Source organism: Monodelphis domestica, chromosome 7, assembly GCF_027887165.1.
Source record: "Monodelphis domestica isolate mMonDom1 chromosome 7, mMonDom1.pri, whole genome shotgun sequence".
In the NCBI taxonomy this organism is placed as follows: domain Eukaryota; kingdom Metazoa; phylum Chordata; class Mammalia; order Didelphimorphia; family Didelphidae; genus Monodelphis; species Monodelphis domestica.
Window position 1 is genome coordinate 163,817,127 of NC_077233.1, and position 18,608 is coordinate 163,835,734.

At 34.8% G+C, this 18,608-nt stretch overlaps 1 long non-coding RNA gene across 1 annotated transcript in view; it reads left to right on the top strand.

Moving 5' to 3' along the window:
• LOC103102698 (uncharacterized) overlaps positions 1 to 14,443 on the top strand; it is a 53,951-nt gene extending 39,508 nt beyond the window's left edge. The window contains exon 4 of the long non-coding RNA XR_001623530.2: positions 14,307 to 14,443. This is a non-coding gene — a long non-coding RNA (uncharacterized LOC103102698). The remainder of the gene's footprint in view (positions 1 to 14,306) is intronic.
• Positions 14,444 to 18,608: the final 4,165 nt, after the last annotated feature.

Sequence of the window (18,608 nt, forward strand, 5' to 3'; positions counted from 1 at the left end):
TACAAATTGATTATTGGGGAAAGGAAACTAGACTAATAGTTGGTGGGGTAAGGGGCAACTGGGAGTGGCAGTTGAGTCTTGTGACTAGCACTTCCTTCCTGCCAGGGGTGGGACTTCCTTCCTGGTGTTGGAGGAGAGAGGAGCTTGTTCAGACCAGTCTGTTGTGGTGTGTCACCTCTTCTTGGTTCAGCCTGAAGATTTAGGCCCAATTATTTCTTAATGTTAGACATGTTCTTGTTTGCTTTCTATCTATTGCTAAGATTCTGAATTAGACAAAGCAGGACTGATATATAGTAGACAGGAGTGGGAGAATCCCTACGCCAGCCTCTGGGCCTGGCCAAAACTCTGAAGTTGAGGAAAAACTCCAATCCCAACTGTTTATTAAACTTTATATTATTTGAATTCGCAGTTAGATAAGTGGAATATCTTTCTGGACACAGAGGGAGCTGACCTTCAGTTCAGTCATTCCAGGACAAACAGTCCTTATCGGACCCTTGCTGCTTCCTCTCAGCAGGGGGCATCACCCTCCTTTGTTTCACCAAGTGATATTCCCTCTCTCCCCTTAAACTCCTCCACACACCCCATACAAACCTCAAGTTATCCCCTGATTTCCAATCCTCTATTCCTTTCCCAAATAAATATTAGTTTTTGGCAGAGCCAGCTAGGTTTTCCAACCTATTTTGTCAAGAATTTGAGAATTTGGGCCTGCATGCATTTCAAAAGCCTGTGTGACTGTGAAAAGTAACCATTTTGAGAGCAGTGTTGAGTGCAACTAATCGGCCTAGTGAAACCACACCCAAAAGAAACCACTCCTCTTGAAGGGAGGAGGCGACTCAAAGGGCCAGACTTAAAAACATTTTTTCTGTTGCAAAAAGCTTTTCAAGATACAAGAAGGCAAAGAAACTATTACTTACCATGGGTTATCTAGCTTGGATTGCATATTTCTTTTATATGTTTTACAACTTATTTTTTGTCACGATTCCGGATTATATTTATTTTCTGCTTAGCATCCATGAAACTTTGCAATGGCTGAATATAAGTATGTATCACTTGATTTCATTCATTCCCACATATGCTGGAGCATTATTCGTAGTAACCAAATTAAACTATGCCCTAAAAAAAGGTGTGCATCTAATTTATGGAAAAGAAGCAAAAGATAATGTAATGGCTGTGACGACTTTAGCCATAAAGGAGATGATGCAACTAAAGGAAATGATGAAGCAACTGAGTGAAGAGAAACAATGTGGCAATGGTATTAACACACAACAAGACATATCTAAAAATAACAATGTAGTTCAGCAAGAAAATACAGATGGGGCTGAAGGTGGAATACCAATATTGCCACTAAGAGATCAAACAAGCCTACAACCAGATAGCAGCATAATTCATATTAAAACACATAAACCATTTACAACAGCTGACCTTGAAGGTCTGAAAAAAAGAACACCTTCCTGGTTTTCAGAACCAAAAAGATGTTTAAAAGAATTTAAAAGAGCAATTAGACTTTATGATATAGATTTCCAGGACACTGAAATTCTTCTCTCAGTATTATTATCAAAAAGGGGAAAACAACAATCCATTGATGAAACAAGAATCAATCCAAATTTAACATCATGGCCAGAGGAAGGAACAGATTTAGAGTTATGTAATAATGAAAATCCACGTTACCTAAGAAAGGCCAGAGAAGACTTATTAGAGGCAATGAAAAGTTTTTCAAAAAGACCAGATACTTGGGAAAATTTTGAGAAATTGAGACAAGAAAGTGTAGAATATTCATCAAAGTTCCTTGATAGAGTTATTGAAGTAGCAGAGGATGTGCTTGGATTTGAAAATTTAACTGAACAAAATCTCCAACACATAAGGAGACAATTTGTGAAAGGCAGTAACACACCTATAAGATCATATTTTAAACTTCATTGCCCAGATTGGGAAACACTAAGTCTGGAAGATTTAAGAAAAACTGCAACTTACATATTTTCAGGTCATAAAGAAATGCTAGAGGAAAAGGATAAAATAATAAAAGAGCTTAAAACCAACCTCAAGGAGGCAAATAGCTCAAGTAAATATAAAGAAATTGAAGAAATAAAAAATCTAGCCACTCTGCAATCATACAAACCCACTAGAAATTACACACAAAGCAATCAAAGGAGAAATTTACCCAGATGTTTCCTCTGTGGAAAAATGGGTCACATGGTTCGAGACTGTTATTTAAAGGCACAATTATTCCAAGCTAATAACAAACCAAGGTCTTGGAAAAACAATGTAAAGTATAGCAGCAATAATACACAAACAAATACAAAATGTTGTGATTGCAATTGCAAGAATTCATTGCAAGCATCAAATTTAGAAACCATGGAGAGATACATCCAACAAGGAGTAAAACCATGTTATTCACAAGTAGTCTCATATACTGCCAAACAAAGTCAGTTATGAAGCCAGGTGCATGGGGTAATATCAAAAAGGAAAAATGGGAAAGGAAATAGGAAAAATGAAAAGGAAGGAGACTGCATGCAAATAGAACTTGAGGTTCCAAAAGCACAAAATAAAACTAAAGAACAGATAGAAGAAGAAATCCGATTAGATAATGATGTAACAGAGATTAAAGAGAAAATTTTTGGAACAGTGGAACAAGCTACAAAGAAAGTGGAAGAAACAACTGGCAATAGTCTGTAATAAACTGCAAATGAATTAAGTGAAGCACATGAGCTAACAACAGAAGGGTCCAATGGGGAGGAAAATGCAATAACAGAGAACATTCAAATTAGCAGACCTCCTGGAGACAATGACATGGAAAGCAGGGATGATATTACAAAAGAAAATACCTATGACATAATAGAAAAGTCAACCTTAAATCCTTATGCAGAAGAATTCCAACCAATAGGAATTGCACAAGAAAAAGCAAACACAAACATTATTATGCCATCCTTAAGTCTCCATGATAATGCAATTCCATTGCAAACTGATGAAGGATTGCAAAATAAATGTTCAAAGCAACAAGAAAAGTCTGAATCTGAAGAACAAAACTGGGATTTGAACAAAATAAAAACAGAGGAGCCTATGTTCCAAGTGTGCCAACAAAATGAGAACACAGAACCAAGGGTCATGATAAAAGTGGGTAATGAGATCTACCCAGCTCTTAGTGATACAGGAGCAACTAAATCTGTTTTAAAAAACATCTCCCGAAGACAGCCAAATCACAAGTTATGTACAAGTTAAAGAGCTTGCAAAAGACTTGAGGAATATAAAAATCAACAAGCAAGAGTCAATGCAAGACACAAATCACACAGAGTCACTATATTCAATAATGTTTGATTCAGAAAATGAAGATGACCAAGAACCTTATGAATATATCAAACCTTATGATCAAGATCACAAAGCATTACAAGAGGGGGGGACAGATGATTTCATTAACAACTCAAATCATGAACAAACAATCCAATCAGAAGAGTTGGTTCAGGAAAAAATTACACAATCTCATTAGAAGAAATGCTGGCAGCGTTGGGAGTCAAGAATTACCAAGAACTATGTGAAAAGTATGAGGAAGTGGATAAAGACACTAAATTTTCAGTACAACAAAATCATATACCTGTTCCAAAACAAAGAGAAGAAGAAGCAAACAACGTAATGATCCTATCACATCTTCCTTTCTCTGACGTAGAACTTCTCACAAACTAGATTGTCAATTAACAAAATATATACAAGCTTTACAAACAAGAATAGCAGAGTTGCATGAAATGGGCTTGATACAACCAACAGTACCCCTGGATTACAATTTGCACAACATCAAACCAGGAGACATAGTATACTTAAAAAATTTCAATAGAAAATTGGCTACAGACATAAAATGGACTGGTCCACATGAAGTATTACTTACTACCCCAACAGCTATAAAAGTTGCAGGGAAAGACTCATGGTTTCACTGTTCCCATGTGAAACCAGAAAAAATTCTACACCACTGTAACAGACATAGAAGATAATTAGACAAGATCGTGCTGAGAAATGAAAACAAAAACTGATTAACATAAAAAGTACACCACAAAGAAATAATAGAGACACATAACGTTCAAGACAACTTTCCAGGCCAGAGGAAAAGCAACCCATAGGAAAAGCAACCCAGAGGAAAAGCATCCCAGAGGAAAAGCATCCCAGAGGAAAAGATTTTAAACAAGTCCAGAGCAAAAGCATCAAGAAAAGATGCTAGAGACAAGAAACAAAGAGGAAAAGCTGAAATGGACAGCTAAGGCTTTGAACTTTGTAAATTTGTTTAATAGCTACTAGAGAAATGAAACCAAAAAAAAAGCTGAAATGGACAGCTAAGACTTTTAACTATGTAAATTTGTTCATATAAGAAGAGGAAAGATAAAAAACAAGACTTATGTGTAAGACTGAGTGTGTTGAAATAATAAAACAAAAGTGATTTCACATATTAGGAAATAGCATGCATCACTACATAACATGGAAGAAAGAAGACATCCATCAGTCAACACGAGAATTGGAAATCTGAAGAAACTTGATAAGTATTAAATCAATACAACACTATTAGACACAAAACACCAAAATCACTGACATATTGAGAGACCTTGTTTATATAAACAAGTGTCTGAAATTGTATTTATGCAAAATATAAATATGTATATAGTTAGTCCCATAAGGTCTTAGGCAAATAGAAAGATCAATAGATATTTCTAGTTGACTGACATCATGATGTGGAACAATGTGTATTGTTGTGTTATATGTAAATAATTTCTGTAAATAATGCATTAATTTTAGTTAACATAAAGTAAGTAGTATTAGCACTAAGATTCAAATTTCTTGTAATAGGTTTGTTCAACATTTATTGTACTGAATTTTTTGTAAAACCCCAAAACTACCCTTGCCCAAACTTTCCTGCTAAGAATCCTTAGAATAGATTTAGTTAATTGTTAACTATAATATAAATAAGTGATCTTGGGAAGGTCACAACAAAAAAAGGGGACAATTGTGGAAAGGAAACTAGACTAATAGTTGGTGGGGGAAGGGGCAACTGGGAGTGGCAGTTGAGTCTTGTGACTAGCACTTCCTTCCTGCCAGGGGTGGGACTTCCTTCCTGGTGTTGGAGGAGAGAGGAGCTTGTTCAGACCAGTCTGTTGTGGTGTGTCACCTCTTCTTGGTTCAGCCTGAAGATTTAGGCCCAATTATTTCTTAATGTTAGACATGTTCTTGTTTGCTTTCTATCTACTGCTAAGATTCTGAATTAGACAAAGCAGGACTGATATATAGTAGACAGGAGTGGGAGAATCCCTACGCCAGCCTCTGGGCCTGGCCGAAACTCTGAAGTTGAGGAAAAACTCCAATCCCAACTGGTTATTAAACTTTATATTATTTGAATTCGCAGTCAGATAAGTGGAATATCTTTCTGGACACAGAGGGAGCTGACCTTCAGTTCAGTCATTCTAGGACAAACAGTCCTAGAATTGCTCCTTCCTCTCAGCAGGGGGCATCTCCCTCCTTTGTTTCACCAAGTGATATTCCCTCTTTCCCCTCAACTTCTCCATACTTCTCCTACCTTCCATTATCCCCCATTTCTTTAATCCCCTCATTTTCTCTCCCAATAAATATTACATTATGTAAATAATGTTTTCTAGGGATTATCTAAACTTATTGACAAAATAAGGTATTTTCAAGTACATTGAAATATCTTATAAAATCCTAAATATGTGCCAAGAAATTGATAATAATTGAATATAATTTTTATCTATTCATTAAAGAAAGTTTTTTTAAAAAGAACCTTTAAAAAGCAATAGTTTTTTAACCTAATTCAGTTTCTGATTATACTTGGAAATAACTAAAATGTAGTGATTTTAAAATATGTTGCAATTCCAATATTTCTCCCATATTATCTTCCATGGCCTCATGTCAAATTGTTACATTTTATTGTGCTATATTCATAACAAATTAATGCGTAATGGGTGCGTATCCATGTGAAGATATAAAAGAAATATATGGATAGGTATAGAATAGTGCATTAGAAAGAAGAGTAGATTTGGAGTTAAATGGCTTGGGTTTGAATTCTGGCTTTATTGTCTACTTCTGACCTTTGCTAAATAGCATCACTTCTCTAGATTTCAGTTTCCTCATTTGTAAAATAAAATAATGTAAAATAAAAAGGATGTTGAACCAGGCATTCATAGGCTTGTTGAAATGAGATTATAAACTCCTTAAAGGCAAGGATAGTTTCATGACTTGACTTTGACTTTGTATGCATAGCACCTCATACAGTGATTGATACATGAAAAGGATTTAAATATTTGCTGGAATACATTGGACAAAATGATCCAAGAATTCTGTCAGAGCTGTTAAATATTTTAGATGTTCTGAGTAAAGGTTCCAGGGCTAAAGTAGCTAAGGAAATAATGGTGGAAACAATAAAACTTGGGCAGTATCCAAGAGGAATATTGGGATTTAGACCTGGAGTATACTGTCATTTTCTAAGGTATAAGAGCAGCATGAATTAAAGCATAGAGGTCGGAGGGAATGTGATTTCTCTATAGGAAAATAAAGAGAAGAATTTGATTGGAATGGGATGCCTGTGAAAAAGTATTAGGACTATATTATGGAGAGTTGTGTGTGTTCTCAGGAAATTAGATGTGAGTTATTGAATGTTTAAGCAAAAATACATGGAATTACATTATTTGCCATCCAAAATGAATGAATAGAAATGATACCTACTTGCCAAGACAAGAAGCCAACAAGTAAGATGTTTTAGTATTTTTATGTGTTTAACATTGTACAAAATGTCACGGGAAGTTTATAAAAGAAGTAGGCTTGTCTTTTCCTCATTACTCAGGTTGCTTAAATTATGGAAAATATGATGGAGCAGTCTTGGGTTTGAATTCTTGCTCTTCCACTTTGCTATGTGTGGGACTTTTGGTCAATCACTATTCTTTGGTTTCCTTATCTTAAGAGTGACAGTGCTGGAATAATAAATGCCAGCTTGTTAAATTAAGGTATATTCAATTATTTTCTGAATCTCACATTTATACAGCATAGTAGCAATGAGAACATATTGAGAACAATAAAAAAGCCACACAAATATTATGGCATAGTTGAATGTATAGGGTATTGTTCATCATCAGACTACCTGAGTTTTACCACCTATATATAGTATAGTTCATGTGCTCATAGAATCATGGTTCGAGAGTTAGAAGGGACTTCATAAAAGACCCATTATAAATTCCTCATTCTATAGATGTGGTAAAAAAGACCTAGAGAAGGGAAGTGAGAGTCTAGGTCACATAGGTAGTAAGGTGGTAATAAATAATAGCAGATATAATAGTTCTCACCCTACCTATGTCACAGGGCTATTATAAGCATTCACTGAGTTAATATATGCATGTAGAAATTATAAAAATGTGGCATTATTGTTTTTACAGGCAAAAATAAAATACAGATTACAAATAAATGACAGTTAAAGAAAGTAGCTGAAAGTTATCTCTCCTTCTTTACATATAGCACTTTGTTGAAGCCTATCCTTTGCACGTTATGACTATACCACACTCCTACTCAGAAACTTCAGTGACTCCATATTACCTCTAGAATTAAATGTAAACACTTCTACTTTGCTTGTAAAGATGTTTACAACCTAGTTCCTTCTTATATATATTTTAATTCTTTTTACATGTTCTTCCTCTCCAAGTGTTCCTCCATATTAGCTTATTTGCTATTGCTCACAAGTCTTGATTTATCACAGCTTCACTGATGAAAATATATTTTCACTCATTTAACTGTAAACTCCTTGAATGTAGGATGTTTATCATATTTCCTTGTCTCTTCAGTGTCTCTGTCAGTACCTTGCACATAGTAGGCATTTGAAAAATGCTGTTTTTCTTTAATAGAATGAAATGGAATTACATAAACAAAAGCTAGGAGAATACTGATAGAAGAGTTATCAGAGTTAATTCATGATGATTTCTTGGAGAAGGTCAATTTTCAACGGAGTCTAACAAATGTAATACATGTAGCTTAGTGAAAAGGTAGCTATAAGACATTCTAGATGGGGGAAGAGGTGACAGAAATAAAGAAATGGAAATGCGAGGTCCAATGTGATCTATCAAGTCTAACAAGTGTGTGTGGGTGGATGGCAGCAGGCAATGTCACTTGCCTGGAGTAGACTATAGTTGATGACAAATTCAATTCTAGTGGAAAGGGCTGTTTAATCATACTGCTTAGTTTCAGAAATGGTTGAAGACATTTCTGCAGACTGGTTTAAAATGCTTCTAGTTAGAATTTCACACTGTGCCACTTCATTCATGTTTTATTTTTTACAATAAAAAAAAACCTTCTCACAGAGTTGTGGGACAGTAGAAGGCCTTTCTCCCTCTGCTTTTGAGTAAAGGGTAAATATGAACTACTAAATAGAGTAAGATTTTTCTGCAATATGAAAAAGGCTTCCTAAATATTAGAAAAAAACATAAAAAGGAAATTAACTGCCTTAGAGTTTGGGAGATTCCAATCATGTGAAATCATGAAGCAGAAACTGGATGCTACTTGGTGGAGAATGCTATAGATGAAATTTATTCTTTTAGTAGAAGAAATTTCTATGATCTACTCCCTTGCATTTTAATCCCATGTGATTATATGACTGTTTAGCCTTTCATCTTGTATAGGTCTATATTTCTATGATATTATAAGTTGGGTTAGATAACTTCAGAATAGTCTCTCTCGTCCCACAATTCCACTAAATGTAACCTACAATTATGGAGAAAGAACAAGGATTTATAACTGTATTCTGAAACCAACTTTTGTTTTAAAGTGAGAAATGACTTGGTTCTAAAATGAGCCCCTGTTACATATTGTAGCAGGATAGAAGTTGATGAATATATTTATAATTTATATTGTTTTAAATGATTATTTTTAATTCATGGAAGTCTACTTTTTCTCGTTCTCACCCCATCATACCTACTATTGACAAGAAAGAAAAAATCCTTTTTAATAAACATACATAGACAAAATAAACCAAAACAAAACACTGCATTGGACATATCTAAGACATATGTCTCATTTTTTTACTTTGAGTCTATCAACTTCTGTTAGGGTAATATGTTTCATCATGAATCCTCTGCAGTTGTGATTGGTCATTTTATTAATAAGAATTCTTATATCTTTCAATGTTATTTGTCTTTATCCTATTGTTGTTATGTATAAATTATTATCCTAGTCTTGTTCATTTTATTTTCTGCTTCAGTTCATGCTAGTCCTCCTGGTTTTCTCTGAAACCATTTCTTCCTCATTTCCTATAACATGTTGGTATCATATTATATCATATCATAATTTGTTCCAGGATTCCCCTGTTGATGGGAATCCCTTTTCTTTCCAAATTTTACCACAAAAGAAATACTATGGATATTTTTGTGCCTGTATGTTCTTTTCTTCTTTTATTTATCTCCTTAGGGTCTAGAGCCATGATGGTAAACCTATGGCATGTATACAAAAAAGGGCACACAGAACCCTCTCTGTGGGTATGCCTGTAGTCACCTGACAGACTTCATTACTAGAAAGTCAGAGGGACTCAGGGAGGAGCAGTTTCCCTCCCCCATTCCATGCACCTGAGGACATTCATTACCTCATCCACCCCTCTGCTCAGCAACCCAGTGGCAGAGCTTCCCCCTCTTCTGTCTGGGATAAGGTGCTGGAGGTGTGTATGGCTCACAAGCTGTGTGAAGGTGTGACTCAGACAGCTGTGTTGAATCTGAGGTGAAGGGGATTCCCATGGTAGGGTTGGAGAGGAACTAGGTTTGAGGGGAACATAGCTTACAGTGTGACACTTAGCTGAAGGGGAGCAGAGGTAGAGGGTAATGGAGTGCTGGAACCACTCTCCTCCCCTTCTCCATGTGTGCCTCTCATTGCCCGCCCTCTCTGCCTAGCAACCCAATGGGAGTGCTTATTCCCTCCCCTGACTGGGGTAAGGATAGGGTTAGGGGGACTGAAGGGGAAGGGAAAGAGGGATACAGTACAGTCTGGGGATGGGGAAGGGCCCCACCACTCTGTTTCTAAAAGGTTTGCCATCACTGGGCTAGAGCTAGTAGCAGTAACACTGGGACAAATTGTCTTCCCATAGAACCTCCAGAATTTTTCATTTTCTTTTCTTTTTGCAATGAAATCTTTTTATCCCCTGTAGAAAATTGCTGTAAATATTTTCCCCAGTTATTTGCATCTCTTCTATATTTAGCTGCATTGGTTTTGTTTATGCCACAAAGTTTTAATTTTATGTAATCAAACTTTTTCCACTTTATCTTCTGTGATTATTTTTATCCCTTGTCTAGTTATCACCTCATCTCATATCTATAAATATGAAAAGTAATTTTATTCTTTATCCCTCTATTTTATTATGTCACCTTTAATAACTGTGATATATGATTTGAAACTTATCTTGGTATGTAATTGAGATCTTGGTCTACACTTAGTTCTCAGACTTTTAATAGTTTTCATAGCAATTTTTATCAAATAGAAAATTCTTATCCTGGTCCCTGAGATCTATGAGTTTATGAAACTCTAGGCTACCATGCTCATTTACTTCTTATATTGTGTGATCTCAAAGACCAGTCATTTTGTTTCTTAATCAATATCAAACTATTTCAATGATTACTATGTTGTAGTATAGTTTGGAGTCATATACTCTTCCCATTTTTTTCACTATTTAAATTAAGATTTTTGAATTTTTATTCCTGTAAATTATTTTTTAAAATTTAGCTCTCTAAAGTAAACCTTTGGTAATTTGGTAGGGATTAGAATTAATAAATTATCTAGGTAGTTTTGTCATTCTTATTATACAGTTCAGCCTACTTGAACGTTTAGTAGTTCTGCAATATTTTAGCTCCTTGACTTTTTCAAATAAAATATAAAATATTTCTCCTTGTATACATCTTCATAATTTGACTTCAACCTGCCTTGCAGCTTCATTTCCTATTTCCTTTATGTAAATGCTGTGTTTCAGTTAAACTGGACTACCTGGATTCTCTGACTTTGTCTTGCATTTTTATGCCTCTGTATATTTGCCTAGGGCCCTGGCGATTTTCCCTATCTCTGTCTATCTCTCTGCCAATCAGGATTCTTCTCTTCCTTCCAGATCAATTACTAACTTTTCACAAAATCTTATCCATTATCTTTCACTAAAAGTAATTTTTTCTGTCATCAAACTATTTTCTTTCTCCGTTTAATTAGTGTGCACTTGTCATATTTTAATATAGAAGGTATTTTTCTAGAAAGGAGGTAGGTCCCATAGTGGATAAAGTGCTAGATTTTAAGGCAGGAAGATCTAAGTTCAAATCCTGTCTCAGGGTCTTTAAATGGAAACTCACTTAATTTCTTTCAGTCTCAATTTTCTCATTGATAGAATGAGGGAAACAGTAGAACCTACTTCCTGGGGTGGCTATTAACAGCAAAGAAAAGTAGGGATAAAGAGTTGCAAGTGAGATATGAATTGTAGTATAGTAGTTAGACAAAATTAATATATATATATATATATTAATGCATTTGATCTTCACAATAATCTTGTTTATTATAGTCAAGCAGTTCAGGGGTTGAGGGGACATGTCTGAGGAGAGACTCTTAATGAACACTCTAATGCAAATACCAACAACATGGAAATGGGTTCGAATCAAGAACACATGTGATACCCAGTGGAATGGAGCATCTGCTATGGGAGAGGTGGGGCGGGGGAGGAAGAGAAAATGGTCTTTGTCATTGTCAGTGAATAATGTTTGGAAATGCTCAAATAAAAAAAATAAATTAAAAAAAGTAAAAATAAATATATATATATATATATACATATATATATGTATATATATAACCTTTTGCAAAACTTTAAGGATTTTGATTTGATCATCCTAGTGCAAACGTCAACCATATGGAAATGGGTTTTGATCAAGGACACATGTAAAACCCAGTGGAATTTTGTGTTGTCTACGGGAAGGAGTGGGGAGAGGGGAGGGTAAGAATATGATTCTTTTAACCAAGGAAAATTTTTCTAAATTGACTAGTTAAATAACATTTCAAAATAAAACAAAACAAAACCAAAAAACCCCCAAAACTTCAAGCATTTTTATAAATGTATAAGATCCTTATTCTTATTCTATTTTATAATTATTCATGAATGTGTTACCCCTACAATAGATTTTAAATATTGGAAGGAAAGGGACTCAATTTTTTTCATATTTCTACTTTCTTTGTCTAACACAGACAGTTGGTAAGCACTCAACAAATATTGAAATTAATCAGTGCCATAAAGGATTAAGAAGCTTGCTAGATTAAGAATCCAAAGGAAAAAGAGATCAAATCTCTGAGGAAATTTTGGAAAACCCTATTTAAAAAGTTTCCATTTAAGATAGGATAAGATATAGGATGAACATATTTCAGTGGAAACAGACTTAGATAACAGAATGAACAAAGATTATGTAAACATAATTTGGAGTTGGAAGGATCTCAGTCCAAATCTCTCATTATATAGATAAGAAAAATTAGGCCAAAAAAAGTGAAATAATCTGACTAAAGGCCTAAAGGTGTCACAGTGCATGGTGGAGCTGAGATTTGAAATATGTTCTCACTATCATCAGGAATGTTAACATATAGCTCAGTGTGACCACTGATACTTCATCCATCTTTTAGCCACAATTGACATGGGGAAAACATATGATGGCTAATATTCTGGATTCCATATAATTTATATCAAAGTCATTAATTAATTGAATGTCATATGCATATGACTGAGGGAAAGGAAATAAAAATTAATACCAATGAATGAAATGAATCAACTATCTTATTTTTATTTTATTTTAGCTTATATTTATTTCATATACCCTCATTAATGGTAAGAATGGAAAATGTTGAAGATTTACTTAATATCTCCTATTCTAAGAATCAAGGAGAAAGAAAGAAGACTTTTGAGAGCTCCCTTAGGTATCTTTGGGCAAGTTACTTTTTACTGGATGATGTCTAAGTCCTTGCCAATTCTAAATTAAAAATCCTAGAAAATTCTGTTAATATTTTAATCTGGTCTATTGGTGAAGGATATCTTGCCATGAATCATATTTTATACACATATTGTTGTCTGGCTGTTTTTTTAACTAATAATTTTAATTCTTAGTTGAGTCCTATTCTACTGCTTCATCATGCCATAACGTAGTAGTGCCAAACTCAGATAAAAATGGCTTTCAATGGGCTTCATGTTGGCTTAGAAAGCCACAAATTAATATTATATATAGTATTATCTTTTTATTTATTTATTTATTTTTTGTTTTGTTTTGTTTTATTTATTTTGTTAGGCATTTTCCTATATCTTTTATCTGATCCCGGTCACATTCTTGAGTTTTCCAGAGATCTCAGGCTACAACTCTGACATGTATCGATGCCACAGAGGTCACTGTAGATTTTTCTTTTTTTTTTCTTTCTATTTTGAAAAATTGTATTTAATTAGTCAATTTAGAACATTATTCCTTGGTTACACGAATCACATTATTTCCCTCCCTCCCCTTCCCCCACCCTTCCTTTAGCCTATGCCCAATTCCCACTGGGTATTACATGTGTCCTTGATCGGAATCTATTTCCATGCTGTTGATGTTTGCACTAGGATGTTCATATCCCCAATCATATCCTTCTTGACCCATGTAATTGAGTAGTTGTTTTTTTCTGTGTTTCTACTCCCACAGTTTTTCCTCTGAATGTGGATAGTGTTCTTTCTTGTAGATCCCTCTGAGTTGTTCAGGATCACTGCATTGCCACTAATGGAGAAATTCATTACATTCAATTGCACCACAGTGTATCAGTATCTGTATATAATGTTCTCCTGGTTCTGCTCCTCTCACTCTGCATCAATTCCTGGAGGTCATTCCAATTCACATGGAATTCGTCCAGTTCATTATTCCTCTGGGCCAATATAGATTTTTCAAAGGCTATGCCAAGAGAGTACTAGCTATAATTAACCCTTCCAGATTATCTTTGATAGATTTGGGCACCTCAGTGGCATAGTAGATAAAGTACTAGAGTTAAGACTAGGAAGACATGAATTGAAATCCTGACTCAAGACACTTAGCTTTGATGACCGTGAATAAGTATTAACTTTTCTCAGTTTGTTTCCTCATGTATGAAAATGAAGAAAATTATAGTACCTATCTCATTGGATTCTCATGAGGAGAAAATGAAATAAAATAAATGTAAAACTTCTGAAACCTTGAAGTGCTATATAGATGCTAGTGATGATGATGATGATAATGATGACAATCTAGAAAGGTTTTCAGAATAGTCTATGACCAATTGTGGATCTTTTATACCAGGATCTGCCTAATTGATTGAAAAAGGTTCATCACCAGAAGCATATCCATTTGGGTGAAGGGGACATATTCCCAACTACTTATGATGACTATGTTTACAGGAGTGAAGGAGTTGCAGCCCATGTGAGTAGAAAGGTTCTCAATAGTGATAAAGTTTTGAATCACTGAATGCATATATCTTAAACATGCCTGTCAAACAAACAAACCCCATTGCAGGTCCATGATTCTCCCAAATGCAGCCCAAACTAGATTAAAATGCAATTGGGAAATACTTAACAAAATAAATAAAAATACTATAGAACATAAATAATATTAGATTTTAAAATTAGAATAATATGTGGCAATACTTATGGACTAGTGGCCTCGATTTCTACTGGTTTGACATCACTGTTTTAACATATTGGAGGTCTAAGCAATCACTTAGCTTATTCATATCCTAGGATTGTTATAAGAAAAAATGGAATATTCCCTTCCTCTCCTGCTCCCACCAGTGAATCTCTTAAATACTATAAAGACTATTTGCAGAAAATATTAACTGAAATAAAAACATTAGCAAATATTTTATTGTTTCCTAGAGATCAAAATAATCAGTTGTTGCAAAACAATAATAGATACATCTGTTCTCTCTTTATTTTTCAGCATTAAAACAATCTTTTCCCCACAGATAGGCATAGCTGATGTGACACAGTTTCTTCCTGTGGAATTTAGTGGCTCTGATGTTGCAATGCATTTTTAAAATTCTGAATAGAAATCTAAGTGGACTTCACACACACACACACACAAACACACACACATAGACAATTTATGGGACATATGCAGTAACCACTTCAATCAAAGCTATAGAAGAATGATGCTCTTATTGTGGCCATCTGTCTGATCACATCAACAGCTTTTATGATTTTATAGACCAGTTTCTGAGCTCTGCAAGAAAGATTATTAGTTAACATAATAATTTTCTTAATCCACTAATTTATTTTTGTATATAAATGCAGATAAAAATAATCTTGGGCAGAGTAATGAAAAATGTGGTGGTGGGTAGGACTGGGGGAAAATGCTTTCAGGGGAGAATCAGGAAGAACCACATGTTTTGCTCTGCTTGACTGGCTACCAAAGGGAGGCGAAGTCAATCTTCCCTTCCTACTGTAAGCATGAATTTGCAGTTTGCCACCTTGTCAGGAAGGAAAAGTTCCAGCCAGTGCTAATTTGGGTAACATCTAAAAGACCTGCCTGACAAGGTAGGTTCAAATTATGAAGCGATCCCCTTGCATACAGAGACCTTGTTAGTTAGATTAGTGGTAGATTGGCTCCCTGTGACAGCTTGTTTGCTAAAGGTGAGCTATCTGCATTTCCAATGCAGGCAGGTTATATCATCATTTAAAGGAAAAATAAAGATGTCATTTTTCTTGTTTGTCACAGAGTTCATGTAATATTCCCTCTCGATTTTCTTCATTGTTGACTTCTGAAGGAAATAGCAGCAAGTGTGTACCTTTGAGTAAGACAGCTAATTTTGTTATGGATGAACACAGTATTGTGACAAAACAGTGGCCCAGCTGTCATAACAGCTGTCACACATTAATCATGACAGTGACAAATGGCATAATTACTTGATCTGGAATTCCTAGCATGCACACTCAGTATGCACCGCTGCAAAGTAAGCATATCAAATACAGTTTAATTAAAAAGACATCAATACAGGTTAGTTAGACAAGAGCTAGGAGACATTGATCCAAAATGAAAATAAAATTATTTATAGGCTGATGTGTTCAGGATACCCAAAGACCAATTACTTAACCAATAAGATAATTTGAATATATTTCCCTAACCAGTCTTTCTCTGGGTGTCGATCATATGGTAAGTAACATTATAGTTCTCCTCTACAATTCCCAGTGCTTTCTCCAGGAAATATTTATTGTCTCTTTTTCTTTTGCCAATATGGGTCTCTTTCCTTCATCTTTTTTTGTTTTGTTTTTGATTATTCAATGAATTCTGGGGAACAAAATGACCAATAAGTATTTGCTATTAAATAAGTTGTACTTCAGATATTATTATAAGATTATTCATTAGGGAGATTATTCTATATTAAGCATAATAATTTTTGCATCTTTAATATATTCTTTATACCAGATAGCACTGACTGAATTTGGACCTAGAAATGATTCCTCAAAAGATAATTGTTCTTCTCTGTCTTGTACAATATTTGGGGTTATATACCTACATCCATGGAAATATTCACTTCACATATGTATATGTAAATAGCCTTCACAAACACAAAATATGTATATTTTTGCCCATCCCCACCCCCTTTTAAGCTCAACAATTCATTGAATTCACTGATTGAATTCCTAGGAGCTGGTTCGTGAATTGCTCTGAAGCTGGCTCGATGAAATATTAATGAATCAATTTCCATAGACATGGACTCATTATCTTGCTGGATGCCATTGGAAAACAGTCCTGCCTGCGGTGTCCTTCCACCTGCCTGAGACATGATTTGATTTTCTCTCTCTCTTTTTAATTAAATAAAAAAACCTCTGCTATCAGGGAATTTTTGATAACTTTGAAACAGCCATTTCCCTTCCTCTTGATGCTCCTTAAATGGCAATAAGCCATTTAAAATAAATTTGGCTCTATTTAAATGGTGTGCCATGAAGGGTCTCCTGTGAACAGAAAAAAGAGGTGGTCAGTGGAGCACTGTGTGGTCCTGACAAAATTAGTTATCTTTCAGAAAAGAACCCTTAGTATTTTTTTCAAAATGCAATCAATCTACTTTGGGGTTAAGAATTTAGTTATTTTCCAAGTAATCTCTTTTACAACATAGTATTAAATGCTAACTTATTTAACATAGTGTAGTGACAGAAAGGAGATAAAGTAACTCAGGCTGTGTCTACAAGATGTCACAACAACAGGTTGAAGAAAGATTGTCAGACACATGGTCATTCTATAGTCACTATAATAAGCAACTAGCTTAACTGATTTCTCCTCTCAATAGAATTCACCAATTGCTTTGTTCTCAAATTCAAATAGATTCCTCTGATTACATCAGCCCAGCCTTGGAGTGGAATAAAGAGCACTTAGCATTGAGATTTGAAATCCAACATTTGTACATTAACTTTCTGCACTACCGTGATAGTGTAGGGTGTATTGGTGAATTACTTTTTGGAAGCTCTCTACATTAATCAGGAAGCAAAAACATGTGTCAGTACACATACAAAAGAGGCAAAGAACTGGCAGGCCATATCTAGCTAGCTGAGGGACAAGGATTCTTTCTATAGATACAACCAATGTCCTCTTCCATTTAAAATAATAGTTAATGTTACAGTTAAGTGGTCCAGGAGAGGCACTGGTAATTGTGGCTCTTGCATTCTGGTGGAGTCAAAATGATAAAAGTACAGATATTAGTCAAGGAAGCCTTTCATTTACTTGGTAACACTTCAGATTTATTGAAATACAACCCTATTTTCCTCATGTTCATTGTCTCCTTTCCCACAACACAGAAAATGTGGGTTCAATGAGACTTTGAATACCATGAAGTGAATAAACTAGAAAACAAAGTCACACTGTGGCTTAACTTTTCTTGTAAAAACTTGGTGACATCATTGTAGTTTCAATCCATTTTCATGTAGGCTTTCACACTCTATTTGGAATATTATCTAAATCAAAGAAGAGATCTGAACTAAACTGACCTTTTTGGGGTTTTCTGGAACAAAAAAGATAATGGAATGGAAAATGCCTCAGGGCTAGTCTTCATTGCTTAGGACCACTCAATCTTAAGTCTAGACTCTACCAGTGAAGGTCTTTGAGGCTGTAGGAATGTCAAGGAGTTTGGTGAAGATTCATCTGATATAATTTGTCTTGTTTGGTCTCAAGGATATTATCACATGACAGCAAGAATAAAGGACCTCCTGTTAGGTATTTTCCATCAATAATTCAGCTCAATGAGTTGGTTTTGCTTCATCTTATTCACATAATTCACCTGAGTTCTGCTTGTGGCTTAGGTATTTGCATTGAATGAATAAGTGAGCTGATTTTAAAGGCAACTTCTATTCCAAAGAAGATTAATTTTAATTCTGTTGCCAATCTGCTGGCATAAATGCATTATATTTGGAGAGATTTCAGTTGACTTATATACAATGAACAGTATTGAACCCAGTTCTGTTGCATAGGATATCTTTTAGCAAACAGAAGGAGTTTGGGCATAGCATAAAGAGTTTAAATATTTTATGGCCAAGCTAAAAAAATAATTTAAACACTTTCCAAACAAATTCAGTTAATTCTCTTTATCAAGCATGAGAAAATGAGGAAATTATC